Source organism: Ptychodera flava, chromosome 2 (genome assembly GCF_041260155.1).
Source record: "Ptychodera flava strain L36383 chromosome 2, AS_Pfla_20210202, whole genome shotgun sequence".
In the NCBI taxonomy this organism is placed as follows: domain Eukaryota; kingdom Metazoa; phylum Hemichordata; class Enteropneusta; family Ptychoderidae; genus Ptychodera; species Ptychodera flava.
In genome coordinates, this window is record NC_091929.1 from 44,255,744 (window position 1) to 44,271,089 (window position 15,346).

General features: G+C 37.4%; 1 protein-coding gene across 1 annotated transcript in view; it reads left to right on the forward strand.

The window, feature by feature from the left end:
• LOC139121795 (C-type lectin domain family 19 member A-like) overlaps positions 1-15,346 on the forward strand; it is a 37,513-nt gene that overhangs the window by 12,958 nt on the left and 9,209 nt on the right. The window lies entirely within an intron of this gene.

Sequence of the window (15,346 nt, forward strand, 5' to 3'; positions counted from 1 at the left end):
AGAAAACATCTCAGATAACAGCAGTGTTCACTCTTAAGGCTTTATGCAGGCTATAACGAATATTCTGTTAGTCCATTTCATGCAAACATTTGTACACTTTGTGTACAATTGGACTTATTAGGTACTTCACTGTTGGCTTTCATCCTTTGAAAATGGCCAGATTGAGATTTGATGAAAGGCTACCGTATTGTAAGGATTGGACAGATTACTGTACAAAACATTCTTTATCCTCTGTTCAGTCTTGTACACATTCAAGTTAGGTGCGGAATCTCAATGGGACAAATAGATATTTGTTGAGATTTGAAAGACTGGTCCTTCACGTAGTGTTCTTGATACCAACGCACTCCTTTCAGTGCTCGACAGGCAAAGACGACTGATTAAGCACGTGGACGAGCGAATGATGATACAAACCTACGATATTCATTAAATAGGTCAAACTGACACGATGAAGGGTAAATCTAACCGCTTCTTAACCTCGAAAAGCTACTTACTTTGTGAAGCGTTAGAGAAAAATAGCCGTTGAATATAACTTAACAATGATAGGGTTCTCGGGTTAGCTTTTAAGTCGCGCACACTGCTAAAGTTTTAACCACTGCCGCAGTTATTGTAGCTTGGAGTACTGCAGACAAAACGAATGGTTCTAAATCTTCCTATAATGAACATCGCAATTTTTATATTTTAAGAGAAGCAACTATATTCATTTGAACACTGAGAAAGTTTTTATGAATTCGAAATCATTACATGTTCGCCAACCCAGGACATTACTGTATGTCTTTCTGTAAATTTATAAGAGATCTACAGGACACAAGTCTCTTTCTTTCACATCATTAAAATCAGCGTACAACTACCATATCATATTTGCCCTGAAAAATCATATGGTTCTCCATACTGGCACCTGACCTTGATTTTGATCCTTAATTATAATAAAGGAAGGTGTCTACGAATAATATTGTCACATTAACACCCCCTTCCTGTCCAACTATAATTTTGTATGATACCAAATTACATATAACAAATTAAACAACTGACGATTTCTTTGACTTAAAGTTAAGCGATATTTAGCGTGTCTTGTGTGTACGTGTCTCAACTTCTCAGATATTGTAGGGCTTTTGATTCCTACACTGATCTTCAACTGAGACACAGCTCATTGGCATCAAAACTAGTGAGACAGAAATACACAACAAAAAGACTCGTTAGGACTTTCACAAAGTTCTACGGTCGATATGACGACATTGTGGCCAAATATGACACCTCGGTCACTAAAATGATTAGCGACAGCATTCCCGGCTTTGACTTGTTACAGTGATTCATATCCTGTATCATTTCATACAATATTTAGACAATTTTTGGACCAATCCTGACGGGTGTAGCATGCTAGCAGGGTACGCTTACTCATTCCGGACACCTGGTACCACCACTATCAGTGGTTCAGGATGGTCCTACTTAAATTTGTAAATCACAAATGTCCCATGGACCTGGTAATGTATTACCTTGAACGGAAATGATTATTGGACCAGTTTGATGTCATATTGGCTCTCCTAACTGGTATGTGTTTGCCTGTCCATTGTGTCAATATCTATAGGCTATTTAGATAGAGTAAAAATGGATGCATACATCGTGTTTGTGATCGGCAAAAACTGACAACTTAATGTTCGTAAAGTTTTTCTTGGATAATTCATGCAAATGTGGATTACTGATGTCAGCATATGCTTTAGCATACGTCTTCATTTCTGCTGTATCAGATTCGATCAGCTACAGAAAAAAACATTACAAGGTGCGCAGCGGAATTGTGGAAAGAGACAAAACTCTTCAGCTTTTGATGATGGCAATTTTTATTTCTTAGGATCCTTGCAATAATAGTTCTATTATGGTAGTACGTGCCTCAAAAGTGAAATAAGCTTACTTTAACTTTTGCTCAAATTTTTCTCAATGAAACTTTCAACCATACTCGTTCCGAATCAAGGAAAGAAACAGGGATAACCGTGCAAAGTTTGGGGGTAGAGAAACAAATTACCTGACATTTACTGATACTTCGAATTCAAAATAGTCTCCATCCCTGTGTTAACTCTAGTAGCACAAATAAAATTTTCTATAAAAAAAACTGAGACGGTTAAATTTTTTCTCACTCCAGATGTTTTAAAATGAGCCGGAGAAGTGACGGTTCAGAAAAGAAATGGAAAGGTTTGAGAGTTTAAATATCTGTGGCACATTCTTAAAACAGTAAATTCGGTGAAACGTTTTACAGATGTTGATCTCACAGAGATATGTTAAGAAGGAATATTGAATGCTGTGGTTGCTTGTCAGTGACTTTATGAATAAGAAGAAATGCGAAAATTAATTCCTGTTAGAAATTGGATATAATCAATTCAAGCATTGATCTTGAATTACAAATATACTAAGCCATACTAAGCGTTGATTTTTACCAGCCTGATATATATTGTTATGGCAACGGTTCATCACGCAGACTCATTAACACTTGATCAAGGCCCTGTCCCAACATGCTGTCTTGCCTACAAGGATAATCCCACACAACAGATACCTGGCATTGTGATGTATTGTTTTGCCTCTAGGATCCATTTGTCAGAATTTACCGAAAGTGTTGTCATGGTGTCATGCATATGTAACCGTATTTGCAATAAACTGTATCTAAGTAAAATCGGTGAAACATGACGCAGATAGTTATTGCTCAGATGTAATTGAAACGAAGAACATTTGGAACTGTCTTAATAAAAATGTTGCTTCACATTTAACAACATTTCGTGACTGGTCCTCCTCATTGAATAACTTTAAACAATGATCAATTTTGATAAAGTTACTTAACATAGTGACACATGATTGTATACTAAAAGACAATGGTATATGCAATGCATATTACTACGCTATGTGCATATTTAAACAACTTTCTCACGAATGAAAATATTCAGTTACATTGTAGGAAATGTGTCAATATATTGTAATGTTAACACTGGAAACCCTTTACTTTTATAAAAATTATTTTCTGCAAAATGCAGCAAGTGATATACTGCATTAAATTTAATTGAGACCTTAGGCTTGTGTCTGTAAATCGTTGGTAGTATATGTGACATAGTGCTATGTCATTATTATTCATGAGCTGTTATTACTATTCATGAGGCCATGTATATCTGTCCACGCCTCTCGTGTATTGGTCAGGCTAGAGCTCTCCGTTAGCTGGTAATCACTCTATGTACTGTAGCATAAAGCATAATTGAATAAAGTAGCATATTTAGATTATAGTACTCGCTGCCTCAAGTCTTCCTTATATCCCTTCAACATCGGAATACCAGCCTTGCCGATCCCGACCCGGGATCCCGACTCGCTACCAAGTGATCGACAATACCATCACAACGCCGGTCACGTCACTGTATACTTGTTCTGTGTTGTTGTGTTGATGTGGTGTGTGTGTGTGTGTGTGGGGGGGGGCGCGAGCATGCATTCATGATACCATTAGAATACGTCTACGTTAGCAAATTGTCTTTGTTTTTGTGAAAGCTTAAAGCCCCCTTCAATTATCAGATTTATCTAATATAAATATTATTTACTTGATGAACTATTCAATGGAAAACAAAAGAATAGCAAACTGTTAATGGGCTATTGACATGGTCGCTAATGCAAGAACCTGGAATTGAGAAGGGCGCCGTTAAAGAATAATTGCACATATATGTTTTGAAATCTCGCAAGCAACAGAACAATCGCAAAGAACGCATGTAAGATGTCGCCCGAGTCCTTAAACATTTTAAACAAAACTGAGGGCTCATTTGTGTACTGTTTACCGAATCATGATTTTGTCAGCAAGATTATCTATCTGTCTATCTATCTATCTATCTATCTATCTATCTATCTATCTATCTATCTATCTATCTATCTATCTACCTATCTACCTATCTATCTATCTATCTATCTCTCTATCTATCTATCTATCTATCTATCTATCTATCTATCTATCTATCTATCTATCATACGATATCTATCTATCTATCTATCTATCTAGTAACCTGCCTTCAGCACACGAAAAACATCACCAAACATATGAGTCAGAATACGTAAAGATAACTTTCGACGCCAAAGGTTGGCCTTTTTTACTTACGTCTATACACTCTCTGGTCGCAACATATGTTTGTCCAACCCCTGTAACAGCTACAAGAACTCTCGAGTGGCACCCCGTGGTCATGGCAACCAGGATTGTTACAAGACTGCGACTCGCTCAGCGAATAGGGACAGGATCCACCACACGAAGCACCAACCGTGACCCATCGAGTTCTTGTCTGTACACCAGCAGTACCACAAGGAACAGAGCATGCCGACCAAGAAGACCAGGCACTCACTTGACTGTTGGCTGGATGGCATGCACGTCGACGTCGACGTCTCCATGAATCTGTCACTAAAGGTCCAAGGACGAACATTTACCAATAAAGGGTTTTATCATAAATTTAATTAGCTGGTAGACAATATCGGAGACAAAGTTACTGAAGTTAAGATTACGGTTAAACAGTTGTCGGGAGCTACAAATTTTCATCTTATTCACCTACAGTATGCTCCCCGAAGACAGTGGCAAGTATGACCGTAAACTCTTGAAGGAATTTACAAATGAACAACATCGGAATTAGAAGGAAGGCCAACATGCCATCTATTTTCCAACTTTGAAGTTTTAAAGGATTTGACAATCTTTTCAATACCACAAGAAAATATGCTTTGGGTTTCTTGCAAAAATCAGAGATACTTCCATTTTTACGGTCCAGGAATAAAGCTAGTAAGCAGTCTGAATATGAACATATCAACATATCCAAACGTCATGAACATGTGAGAATAGAAATAGAAAGTGGGGATTAGGAAACAAAAGTGTGAAAACCGAGGAAGAATATTATGTCACGGTCCAATTATAGCCATGAAAGTAAGAAAGAATGCCAGGCGTAGTTTGAAACACTTAACACACCTTTCCAAGGAGAGCACGACAGGTTTTTATAGGAATGGACTCATCGACCGTAAAATAAAAACATATTGAACTGTTCATCATAGCAGAAGTGGTAACATTCTCAAGACATATTTTATTGGCGCGATCAGATGTTACTTGCACCGGCTCTTGATAACTACCCAAAAAGCATGTAACAGGAAAACAGGCCGTTCGATCTGTACCTTTCAGTGTTCTTGATTAAACTGTTTGCTAAAGGTAATTTTCCATAAATGTAAAATAGGTACTAAATTGACGTTAATGATTAAAAACATGGCGAGCGCTAGTTGAATTCTGGTGTTCTCTTTCTGAAACTTATCATTCAGGATTATAAGCGTAAAATATGAAAGTTCTTTTTCTTACTGCAAAATCGTAAAAACGTCAAGAGTTTATAGTTTATAGTTAGATAATTTCAGGTTTGTGCATGTCAACACAGATTGAATATTATAATTCTTTGGTCTACCTTCTGATTTTCCTACTGACTTTGACAACCATTGCTAAAATTTCACGTTCTACAGCAGTACAAGATAAAGGTGCAACGTATATGGATGATTAAAAAACGGTAGAGAGCTTCAACAGCCTTCCTTTGTGAAAGCCGATACAGGCATCGTAGGCTGTAGATTGAAGTCAAGTGCATTTTCACAAGTAGACCATTGCACCTTACATAGAGAAATGGTTGCTCCACTGTATAGAGGTATACATATTCCCCTTCGCTGAGACAAAAACATAACATTCAGCTTACCAGACCTACCTACAGTACTGCTTACCTATCTTCCTACCTACCTATCTACACACATACATACATAGAATGATAAATACAGGGACAGATTTAAGTTTTATCGATTTTCTGGTGGATTATTTAAGATGGTAAAACTGACAGACTAATATACATACTGACACATTCGCAGTCGCTTGCACAATACCAGTAATGCCCCGCTGAAAAAGATTAATATATTCGCCTCGTCATGACTCGGACGACAGTGCCTAATCTGAAATGTTGTAGAGCATACTGACGGTTAAGAGGTCGTTCGGATTTCAAATAAGTGAAATAAGGCCAAGAAAAATAAAAAGTTTGTTTCTCATCCTAGACATACTGCTAAAATGATGCGGTGACGCGGGTTTTCTTCTCTTATTTTTTTTTATTCTTCAGCCAACAAGAACGCATATGAAAACAACATGGGAATGCAAGCAAATGTAAATGTACAGCAGTGTTGCTTTAGAATTTTTGTATATCAAGTTCTGCGGTTTGACTTTTAGTGCAGCAATGCACAGTTTTGACAGCTTGATATAACAGTGACATATGTGTACAGTTCTGAATGGAATGTTAGTGTCAGTTATTTTGTTTACATTTATGTTTTATGCAGCACTGTGTTATGCACTATTTATGTGTTGTTTTGGTTTTTTCATTTTATTTCCCCGTGAGCAGAAAAAAAGGTTGACGCACCGGGTCTGAATTCACGCGCGCGAGGTTTAGAAACAAACTTTTTTATTTTTCTTGGCCTAACTCCCTGGTGCTGATTAAATGCCAACAAAAATACAGCATTTTGAGTTACTTATGTAGCAATTAATTTAAAGCAAGAGTTGGCAGTTTTATCGTACTTTCGTTTTTTACTTCGGCTTTGGATTCCAGTCATTAAGCAGCATAATCACTGCAGCGACACGCTAAGCCTGCACCAATTTTTAAGCAAACTTTGCGCAAATTCATAGTTATACAGGTGATCAATGATTTTGATTACATGCCATGGTTTCTTCTCCAATACATTACAGTTATTTCTGATGTTGTATGCCAGCCGAAGTTCCAAATAGCAGCAATGGTAATATAAAGCGGCATTTTTGGCCGCAGTAGTCTCAATTTTCACAAATCAGATGGATACACCGTTGTGGTCGAACTCAGAATGATTTTCTCAGTTAGGTCCCCAACATTTTGATAAATTTTGAGCAGACATAATTACACCGTTTCATCATGATTATTTTTTTCGCTTTCACTCATAAAAATGTCAATATAAAATAACCTAACCTGACATTTTCTGACAATGTCATCAATTTGGTAAGTTGCATATATTTCATTTTTGACACACACCAAGGTCCTAACTGGCTATTTCTCTAGTTTGTGTGAGATGTATGATAGCGTGTGTGCTAGCGTGAGTGCTTTACGAACTCTACGGCGAGTGGAGAGGGCGCAGTCAAAATTGTAACATCCTTAGCTCGGTTATTGAACCAATCTTTTTAGGATTGGGGATTTAGTCGAGCGGTTTGTCTGTTGTCCTCTGCGCTAGGTGATTGGGTGCCGTGCGTTGTGGGTTCGAGTCCCGGTTGATACCATCGTATTTCTCACTTTAGGCAAGTTGTCATGACGACTGATATAAACCTTGTGTGGACGATGTTTGTTGTTCGCATCCTGGGAAAATCATGTGCATCGGGAACATCATTACAAGAAGTAAATAGCCGCCAAACAGGCGTTTGTTGTTATGTTACTAATAGCCAAAGATGTTTATACCATCATCTGCCTAAATGACTATGTAGGCCTACCTCAAGTCTTGAATACTAACCAAGAATAATATTCACAAAATGCATTTCTTGTGGTTGAATCTCGGAAGTTTGTATTTCTTTCAAGAATGTGTTTGAAATTATCACAATGATCGCGGTACGAGTTTCGGAGCTTTATCACACTGTGAACTCATAAAATACGCTAACTTTCCTTCTGCACATGTCAAACTTCGCGCTAAGGCGGAAGTAAGATGCAGTTATTGTCAGAAGTGCAAAACTTTAAAAATTCACCGCAAGAGGATACACTTTCATGCGTAATGAAACTTGTAGTCTGCAAAGTCAATGATATAGTGTTGATCAAAATACGTACCTGCAGCAAAAACGGCGATGAAGACAAGGATCCGTTTCAAATTCATGCTGAAGAAACCTTCAGTGTGACTTCGAGGTTTATCCGCAACTCTATGGTTCCTCTTCCATCAACGCACTATTATTATTTGTGTTTATTCATTTCTATCCACTACGCTTTAGAGAACAATGTTTAACTACTGTTTGCAGATTCAAATGGAGTGACGTAATGTGTATTGTGTCTTTTATACTCGTGTTAGCCCTGGTATAAGAGCATTGAAGAGTCTCGTATCTTGGATTTCCTAGCGACCAGCTTTGGGCTAGAATAACGGACAGGGGTGCGGGTAAGTGTTCGATTGGAGAAAGTAGTTGTATGATCTGAACGACATTCCTGTTTGACGTTACTGGGGAAAGCGCCCTCACATTTGTGTATAATTTGCCGTATCACGGCACACTTTCTCTAGATATGGATTCTGACATACTTTCATCCTAGCTGCTACGTGCTTTTATATCTGATAACGTTCAATTAATTCACAATAATGCGAGATTTTAAAAATGTATCCTCGCTGATCGTCGGGGCGACGGTGAAGCTGGCGATATCTATTGAAATCAAGAGTACCTCAGTGCGTTAATGAGATCCCGAAATGTTTTTGAAATACGAGAAAGTGAACCGTAAGAATACAATAATATTGGATATTCTACATACAGACAGTTCCAACAAGATGAACACTGTGCATTTCAGAACGATAGTTTCGATTACAACAAGAACGCCTGGTAGTTTCCATAGGTATATATGTATATATAAGGTATATATATATATATATATATATATATATATATATATATATATATATATATATATATATATATATATATATATATATATATATATAGTGGTGAATGAAAAGTGACACATGCGGGACTCGAACCCACACCCCCCGTAGACATTACGGATGCTCTACCAACTGAGCTAATGGATCAGTCGGTCCAATGTGGGCGGTCCTGACTCTTAGATAGGGCTTTTCATTCGCTGTGCGTTGATGGTGAGTAAGGCGGCTAAACTCATCACCTAACCTTTCAACCTAAGGATCCCGCGGGATTCTACAGGGCCTCGCACACAAGTCACCAACTTAGGAATCAGTTATTGGTAATGAGGATCAATCTTATGAATGATGCAAAGCCAGAGAAGGGTAAATTTGAAATGACTCACCATACGATTTTTTTATATGAAATATAGTGGTGAATGAAAAGTGACCCATGCGGGACTCGAACCCACACCCCCCGTAGACATTACGGATGCTCTACCAACTGAGCTAATGGCTCAGTCGGTCCAATGTGGGCGGTCCTGACTCTTAGATGGGGCTTTTCATTCGTTGTGCGTTGATGGTGAGTAAGGCGGCTAAACTCATCACCTAACATATATATATATATATATATATATATATATATATATATATATATATATATATATATATATATATATATATATATATATATATATATATATAATATATTATATATATATTATTATATATATCCGGGAGGGCACATTGTATACATTTTATATATATATATATATATATATATATATATATATATATATATATATATATATATATATATATATATATATGTATATATAGTGGGCGCATTTACATATATAGTGGGCGCATGGAAAGTTAGGCTTATGCAGCTGTCAATTCAAATAATGTTCCCTGACGTATGTGAATATTTGTAATATATTGACAAATTTTTGCCGTTTGCTAAATCTGAACACGTAGTAGGCCTAGACTGGAAAATTTGCTGAAGCCGCAAATCCTAGATTTGTCTGGCACGGCAGATTGGTTATAAGCCTTATGGCTTTCACAAAAGTAACTTTCATCAACATATCAAAATTCACCTGGAATGAAAATAGCTGTCAAATAAAGCGATAGAATACAAAACTATAAAGACTCCCGCCACCTCTACATCGCCCGGATTAGAGGGGTGGTTCGCCTAATTTGTATCAATTTTGTCTGAGTCTAGCAATAGCTGAATAGAAATTCCGTTCCTTTGATTTATAATAATGTCTCAACCCCTGGAAGTGATATCAATAAAAGGGCCGAGATTCATCAATTGTCAGTGCAATCCCGGTTTGGTCAGAACTGTGAGTATTGTGAGTATACAGGGGGAGTATTGCAGACTAGTTTTATTACTTCTTCGAATGTTTATCTTTTTACAGCGATGAGAGCCGACACAGCCTGATTACTGTTTTATTTTTATTGTCTTGATTTGTGTCTAACTTTGAATCCGCGTTCGTATCAGCATAAGTTAGAGGAACGCTTTAAGCTGCCCAAGAAACTACCACTGTTCATATCAATTGTTTCTGCGCTATTTGTAGAGGACATTTTTTCATTCAATCTTCAAACTGCTGCCATAATACCGAGTTCCTCAGCTTGTAGCCTGTATCTATGTCTAATGTTACTGTTGACAGCTAAATCCTAGTCCGAATAACGATTTAAAGCACAACAACCACATGGCTGGAAGTTTTACGTCATAAAACTAGTTACCTGTTGTAATTTAAATCTACAGGTGGGATTTTGACAAAACTTTGACCGTGACATAGAAATTTGTAACTTTAATACAGGCAAATAACAAACAGAACGGAGACATTACTATTAGCAGTTTGGACTTTTTTCTTTCAATGTCATCTCTAAAAATGCATGCTAAGGCCAAGAAAAATAAAAAGTTTGTTTCTCACCCTAGACCTAATGATGCGGTGACGCTGTTTTTTTTCTTTTTTTTCTCTTTTTTAATTCTTCAACCAACAACAACGCACAAAAATTATGAACATAATATAGGAATGCACGCAGAGATAAATGCAGAGCAGAGTGATGCTTTAGTATTTTTTCATAGCAACAGTTTTGTGGTTTGACTTTTAGTGCAGCGACGCGCAGTTTTGAAATATGTGTACAGTTTTGTGTCAGTTATTTTGTTTACAGTTCTGTTTTATACAGCACTGTGTTATGCACTATCGTCGCGTACTTTTGCGGATTTTTTTTTCATTTTATTTCCTAATGAGCAATAAAAAAGGGTTGACGCGGCGGGTCATAATTGACAATCGCGAGGATGAGAAACATACTTTTTATTTTTCTTTGCATAATGTGTATTTCATGGTTACGTCTAGATTTCCGACAAGATACATTTTAATCAGCGTAAAATTGATTTACTGTTCAATCTGTCGATCCTTAGCGAGCAGCAATATCATAAAAATTGAACATAGTAAAAAATCACAATATCATTGTTGTGGGTTTTAGAAGTTTTTGAAAACGTGCTTACTCCTTAGTTATAGTTCAAAGGAATATAGACCAATGTATGCGATTGCAAACGTCATCATGTTCAGAGACGTTCATTACATTGAAAAAGTCCTCAAAAATGACATACTCTTTAAAATTTGTCGATTTCTTGCGATTTTTTCGCATGATTGTGAGGTCTCATAGCGACTGTTGGCATGAAAACAATATTTATGCCCAAAGTCCTTCTATAGTATAATGTGATATATAGTAACTAATGTCAAACAAGTATTGCTGTGTACGGATTTGGTTTAATTTTAGTTCCATATCTAATTTGTTCAGATATTTCATCGAACATATTTTTTGGATACCTTGGTTGTACTTTTCTTATGCCTACGTCGATACAATTTTACTGACATGGATAAGGGATGGCGTTCCACCGACTTCCTCTCAATGTTTCCCGATTCCCTAACTCTCATGACTAGATGCCTAACTCTCATGACTAGATGCCTAACTATCATACCGAGATGCCTAACTCTCATGTCCCGATTCCCTAACTCTCATGACTAGATGCCTAACTCTCATGACTAGATGCCTAACTATCATACCGAAATCATTTTGTAACACAAAGCCAAAGACTAAAATTATATATGAACAAGTTTTAGGCAGAAAAGAAATTATTAAATGATAATATCTTTTACCGAAATATAGAATTTGAATCAAGATATCTGTGAAATGAACGACTCAGATTTCCCCCTTCCAGTGTCCTACGGCGATGATTGTGATGAATATTTTATGCCCTCTTGCAAGACATTCTGTGCCGGTTTTTTTGTAATCTACCTTTACAGAAGTTGCTCCTCTCCAATAGTGAAACCAACTATTTTGTTGTGGAAATAATGAACTTTATAATTAAAACTTCACTCTCCATTCAAAATTACAAAGTCAATAAAACTCCTTTGGAACACCCTAGCAATCATGTTGCACTAACAGGGAAAGCGAAGTTCAGAGTATATATTGCTTATACACAGTCCCTCGGCCCACTGTGTATTCTGTGACAGAACCCAATGGTGAGACACACTATAGGAAAAATAGCGAGACTGGAGAGAAAGTGACGCTTTTTAGTAATCAGTGAGAATCTCTTGTTATTCTCACTGCTGTCGGTGAGAAATTTTTTAAATCCCCACTGGTGAGCTGTGAGAAACGCACTCCTTGGTGAGAATCAAGTATGATAACATATTCTCGTCTTTGCGACCGGAAATGCTCACCAAACACAGTGACAATGCTTATTTTCACAGTGATAATGTATCATACTCATCATTTACTGGTGAGAATCAACCATACTCATCCATTCTCGCGAGCCAGAGCAACAATTTCCGCTCCGCTGACCTACGCAAAAGCGCTGAGCTTTTGCCGTAAAGAGGCGCGTGGTTTACGACGATGGACTCACCATTCATTGGTGAGAGTCAGTAAGACTTGTTGCTTACTGGTAAGAATCAATCTGGTTTAATGTCACCAGTGAATAATGAGTGTAGTTCATTCTCACCAATGAACTGTGAGTCTGGTTGCAACAGTAAATGTTGAATATGATACATTCTCACAGAGAAAATTACCATTCTGACTAGGTTTGGTGAGAATTCCCAGTTTAACCGGTGAGAATCAGTTACTATTCTCACTTTTGCCAGTGAGAATAACAACGATATTCTCACCAATGGCGAGAAAGCGTCACTTTCTCGCTCCAGTCTTGCAATTTTTTCCTATATATAGTGACAGTGCAAGCCCGAAGTATTAGGGATATTTGCATAAGGGCTTGTGGTGTGTTCTGCGGCCGTCCCCGCACGGTTATCTTTGAAATGAATGACCAAGGTTTGCCCTTCAGATGTTCTGTGGTGATGAATATTACATGCCCTCTTGCAAAGCTATCGGTTCAATTTTTGCTTTATCATCAGCATGTATGTGGGCCATTTATTGAAGTATTTACTGTTTAAATACAGAAGTTTAGATATTCAACCTTGACTGCACACTCAGTCTCAGAGTCAACAGCTTATGTATTGAACATCCCGGAAATCATGTTGCTCTAACTTGGAAAGTGAAGTTGAGATGACATAACTGATCAGTGTGTAAGATATTTTCCCAGCTTGCTGTAAAGGATTGCATCTGGGTGTTATCTTGTACTGTTAAACATATGTAAGATGTCGGACAGACATACCGAAATGAGGAAGCATGCTAAAAAACAGGTAATCTCGATCATTGTGATCAAGGTGAAACAAACTGAAATGTAAAGTCAGAGGTTCTTCTTCATTACAGATGTTTATGTGACTGGGAATTATGTAATATATGGCGATGCGACCAGATTTAGACTTGAACAGCAACTCATTTGGCCCCGGGTAATTGAATAAAAAGTGAACTTGTTACCAGTATTTTCTTCAAAATATGGATCTTAAAAGTTTGGATTCGGTATATGTCTACAGGACCAACAGTTTTCATGAAAAATTTGAAGTTTTCAATATTCATGGTCTGTATGACCAGTAACCTTTTGTAATTTTGAACAATGCTGAACACACAATCTATTGGTTTTCATAGCATTAACTGCTAGTGTCTGTAATTGAGAATTTGATCACAGGAAAAACTGCCGCAGAACAGATTTCACTGTTTTCAGAAGGCTGTTAAAACGCCTTTCGGTTCCCCTTTATAAGTTTATTTCAAATGAGATAACAAGACTGTTACAGGCAAGAATGTTCAGCCAGTTTACAATAATCACAAACACTTCGTTCATGTAGAATTTTAAGTTTTATTAGAACCAGAATTATATTTACTTCCATAAGAATTACGAAATTTAAATTTGACCTGACGAAACTCTGCTCATCGAGTTATAGATTAGCTATTGGAGCTGGAAGGCATTCCTAACCTTAAGTTAAAATGAGTCAGTTGTAGAAGATGAATGTCATTTTGCACTGCTCTGTCCTTTATATGAGCACAGTATAATGGATCTACTTCCGGAAAGAGTTCGACTATATCCCAAATACAATAAGTTTATTGCCCTATTCAGTATATTCAGTATAAGTTGTCAATTATTTGTACACCAAGCATTCAAACCTCGAGACAATTTTCTTTCTTTTTTTTATTAGTCCATCATCCAACGGCGTTAGCCCAATTACAGGATGAGGTACACATAACCCACTAACCCCCAATGGAGCAATGATGAGTAAAGTGCCTTGCTCAGGGGCACAACACCGTGCTAGAGTCTCGAACTCACCGTCCTCAGACAGTGAGTCCATTACTCTGGACATATCGGGTCTTGAACCGGGTCTCGAACCCACCATCCTCTGATAGTGAGTCCGTTGCCCTACCCACTGTTCCACGGTGCCTCCTATTTTGCAGTTAAATAGTTAAAATGGTATTGTACATTCCCTGTACATTAGGTTTTCTTAATTTCTTTCAAATATCTGTTTCATGTACGTTACTTGGTTGCGATGGGGTGAGGGCCAAGCATTTGCATTAAGATTACAAATTTCTGTTAACAACACGAACGGCCGACATACGGCACGCAGTCATACGGAGCTCTCACAAACGCTGTATTTATCGTTTTGATTGACATTCTGGGTATTCTGGATTAAATATTCCATAGAATTAGTCGCTTGGTAGAAAAAAGCGTATGGCTAGGATATCAATTCAAACTTATTTACATATATATTGCATTCCAGACATATGAAAGGTTACATGCTCTGCGAGTTCAATGAAGCACAGGTATACATACACACACTCTACACTACCGGGCACAAACACAACCAAATCAATCAATAAGTCACTAAATTAGGCTACAGATAGGCCTGTAGCGGATTAATCCATCGTGGTAAACCACGCGCCTCTTTACGGAAACAGCTTAGTGCTACCCCTTGATTTTTGCGGAGGTCAGCGGAGCAGAAATTATGCTCTGGCTCGCGAGAATGGATTAATCGTGAAATTACTTTTGTACTGATTAATTATCTATTCATTCTATATGAGCAAAGTTTTTGACGAAATGTCATTTGGCTTCGATGATCTTTGACCTCAAATATGCATATCAAACTATAAATCACTAACCACAAGTTCTATACCCTTCATATTCGGCAAGATTGGGGATCTTATGGGGGCCACTTCCAGTGCCTCATTAATTATGCTCATATCTCATTGTCAGCTAGCCAATAGATAGAGGACTGATTTTGTGTACACAGGGAAAACTATGGTAGGAAAGTGTTTTGACAAAATTTCATGTGACCTCGATGACCTTTGACTTTGA